This window comes from Onychomys torridus, chromosome 3 (assembly GCF_903995425.1).
Source record: "Onychomys torridus chromosome 3, mOncTor1.1, whole genome shotgun sequence".
Classification (NCBI taxonomy): Eukaryota; Metazoa; Chordata; class Mammalia; order Rodentia; family Cricetidae; genus Onychomys; species Onychomys torridus.
Window position 1 is genome coordinate 104335759 of NC_050445.1, and position 4133 is coordinate 104339891.

Here is a 4133-nt window from a genome sequence, read left to right on the forward strand (position 1 = left end):
GCCACCAGGTTCCCACCCCTGTTGTCTATCCTATTGACGCCTCCCAGAGTCTACATTGACTCTCAGTGGTCAGAGGCCGAGGTCTCACTGTCTTCCTGCCTCCAAGGCGATTTCTCTTCCAGCTAGAACCTTTTCACCTCTCACCTTTTGGGCTTTGTGCGTCTCTGAGGCTTATGGGTAGGCTGCCTTCACTGGACCATGGCCACAACTGGAGATACAAAAGGCCCAGAGAGTGAGGTTCAATCCCAAATTCTTCCTCCTGGGACGACAGCTGTCTAGAGCCTAGGCAAAGGAGATGTGGCCAGGCAAGGTGGTACTGCCCTAGAGATCCTTCATGGGGGTGTGGACAGCAGAATGCTGGCCTGGTCTTCTGGGCAAGGATGGACAGCAGAACTAGATCCTGGCAGTTGATGCCTGTCCTCAGGTGTGGTCCTCTGTTGGGGTGGCCTCCAACGACAGGGCAATTCACAGATCCATTCAGGTGCCTTGACTCAGCCTGCTGGTAGGTTCTGAACAATCCTTTTCCCTGGAGGTCATCCCGAGAGCAGTGCTGTTGAGAGCATTGGAAGGGGCGTTCTGGACCTTGTCTGCTCTGGAGGGTACTAGCCTGTTCAGGGAGATTCCAAGTCCTTTCCAGCCTCCTGGAGGTGCTGGCCTGTGTTCTCAGCCCACGGTAGGAGGAGGCATGCAGGTCCCTGTCCGTTCCTGGCCAGCCTGGTACAGGTCGAGGTCTAGGACAGCCCAGGCTTCCCAGTGGGGACTTCTCTCACAAACCGCCACAACAACGCCCTCCACCAAATCCGACTTCATGAAAATGAACGGAGACGAGGTCTTCCCAAATCTCCACGGGGCATTCCGGAGGCCTTCCCCCTGGTTGACAGCGAAGACTGTCATCCTGGGGTCGTCTGGAGTCCCTAGCAGGCCCGCAGCGCCTTGGTGAGAAGCCTGAGCCAGCAGCTGCAGCAGGCTGGAGTTACACCCCTCTCAGCTAGGTGCTAGGGACCCATTTATCCCAGGCGCCTCTGCGCATGCGCACTGCCTGGACCCACATTTGAAAGAGAAAGAACCGCCTTCCAGCTCAGCCAGGGGCTTGGCCACTTGGATCTAAGCCTCACACAGACCCAGGCAGATGGCTGGACCTCAGTTGAAGGGAAGCCAGGGCTACCAGATGAGGTTTAGGCAGGTGAGGCTTAGCGAGAACACCTCCCCCAGAACCAGCCCAGAGGCGCTTCAACTCAGGCTGGTCCATGGTCACTGCTGTAAATGGTGAGAGGCGGTTGGGCTCTGGAGCCTCAGGTCCAGCCTAGCACTTTGGGGTGTCTCTTGGAAGAGCTCCATGGGGTCTGACTGTGTAGAATGAGTAGCCTGGGGACAGGGAGCAAGCTTACCGCTTCTGAATCCTGAGTGCTGGATCGACAGGCATGAGCCATGCTGCCTGGCGCTGTGCGCAATGCCTGTACTGATGTGTGTGCTGGGGTAGCTACCTAGGGCACACGTGCTGTAGTAGGCTATTGCGGGCGTATCTGGAGGTGGCACAGGAAGATCCTGGGTGTCCTGCCCTGTGATGTCTGCCAGTGCCCTTGGAGCCTCGGTCGTATTCCCTGACCTAAAGGTGAGGCTTGCCGGACAGCAGCTTCAGCTTGGCCCTCTTCTCCTATAGTCTTGGTGTCAGACTGGTTTGGCTGACCTGCAGGCACGGAACTGCGCGAGCCAACCTTCAACATCTATGCTGATGGCCGACCTCTGCACCCTAATGCTTGCAGGGAAAGCTCTCTCACCTACTGAAGGAGCCATCTCTGCACCTGCCCACACTGATTTAGGACCCTTCCTGATGTTACCGAAGGAACCAGGTGACATTCAATGCATACAGAAATATCGACAGATGCTTTGGCTTTTCCTCATGGACTTAGTCTCACCATGTCACTGTGCACGGATTGTCAAGTGTTTTTGTCCCACCTGGGACCAGAGTCATATGCATCTATCTTCCTGTCTCCAGGGGCAAGTATACAAATGAGGGATGCGTGCATCTCCCATCAGCTACCTAGCTTTGCTGGTTCTTTGCTAACTGGCTAGCATGCCTGCCTGCTTCCTTTCTTGCTTGCCTGCTGCCTGGTCTGCTTGCTTGCCTGCTGCCTGGCCTGCTTGCTGCCTTGCTGCCTTGCTGCCTTGCTGCCTTCCTTGCGTGCCTGCTAGTCAGGGGACCCGCTATCTCTCTATCTCCCTTTAGGGATTCAGGACACTGTCTCATGGCACACAGGCCTGCCTGATCCCGATGTGCTTCTGGATGAAAGGTTTTGACTTTGCCCCAGACTTTACTCCAGATATAAAGTTCTGAGCTTCATGATGTGTTTGGCCATATTGAAATGCTCACTGTTGAGAGCCACGTACACATGCAGGCCCATGCATTCCTCAGAGCATCTGTGACAGGCTCTTGGCCCTAAAACCAGACTCCCAGTGTCTCTGTGAATATCATGCAGGCTCCCCAATTGCCTTGGCACCCTGTGTATGCGTCTCATGTCAAAGAGAGCTAAATGATTATGGAATCACACTACCTTGTCCTTTAACATGCATATCATGCTTGTGCTATCCTCCTCCTCCAGAGAAACGTGGCACCTGGGAAAGGGAACTCACACTAATCATCCTTCTTCTAGGACATGTTTGAGGTGCCATGATGTCCAGGGCTCAGAAATGGCACACCAGCCTCACACTGCCCAAGCCGGATTGTGTCTTGAGAATTTTGTCTGCTTGGAGCTCAGGGGCTTTCCCAAATGCCACCAGGTTCCCACCCCTGTTGTCTATCCTGTTGACGCCTCCCAGAGTCTACATTGACTCTCAGTGGTCAGAGGCCGAGTTCTCACTGTCTTCCTGCCTCCATGGCCAATTCTCTTCCAGCTAGAACCTTTTCACGTCTCACCTTTTGGGCTTTGTGCATCTCTGAGACTTATGGGTAGGCTGCCTTCACGGGACCCTTGGAGAAAACTGGAGATAAAAAAGCCCAGAGAGTGAGGTTCAATCCTAAGATCTTCCTCTTGGGATGACAGCTGTCTAGAGCCTAGCCAAAGGAGATGTGGCCAGGCAAGGTGGAACTACCCTAGAGAGCCTTAGTGGGGGTGTGGACAGCAGAATGCTGGCCTGGACTTCTGGGCAAGGATGGACTGCAGAACTAGATCCTGGCAGTTGAAGCCTGTCCTCAGGTGTGGTCCTGAGTTGGGGCGCTGTGCAACGACGGGGCAATTCACAGATCCATTCCAGGTGCCTGGTCTCAGCCTGCTGGTAGGTTCTGAACAATCATTTTCCCAGGAGGTCATCCCGAGAGCAGTGCTGTTGAGAGCATTGGAAAGGGGCATTCTGGACCTTGTCTGCTCTGGAGAGTACTAGCACGTTTACGGAGATTCCGAGTCCTTTCCAGCCTCCTGGAGGTGCTGGCCTGTGTTCTCAGCCCAAGGTAGGAGGAAGCATACAGGTCCCTGTCCGTTCCAGGCCAGCCTGGTACAGGTCGAGGTCTAGGACAGCCCTAGCTTCCCAGTGGGGACTTCTCTCACAAACCGCCACAACAACGCCCTCCACCAAATCCGACTTCATGAAAATGAACGGAGACGAGGTCTTCCCAAATCTCCACGGGGCATTCCGGAGGCCTTCCCCCTGGTTGACAGTGAAGACTGTCATCCTGGGGTCCTCTGGAGTCCCTAGCAGGCCCGCAGCGCCTTGGTGAGAAGCCTGAGCCAGCAGCTGCAGCAGGCTGGAGTTACACCCCTCTCAGCTAGGTGCTAGGGACCCATTTTTCCCAGGCGCCTCTGCGCATGCGCACTGCCTGGACCCACATTTGAAAGAGAAAGAACCGCCTTCCAGCTCAGCCAGGGGCTTGGCCACTTGGATCTAAGCCTCACACAGACCCAGGCAGATGGCTGGACCTCAGTTGAAGGGAAGCCAGGGCTACCAGATGAGGTTTAGGCAGGTGAGGCTTAGCGAGAACACCTCCCCCAGAACCAGCCCAGAGGCGCTTCAACTCAGGCTGGTCCATGGTCACTGCTGTAAATGGTGAGAGGCGGTTGGGCTCTGGAGCCTCAGGTCCAGCCTAGCACTTTGGGGTGTCTCTTGGAAGAGCTCCATGGGGTCTGACTGTGTAGAATGAG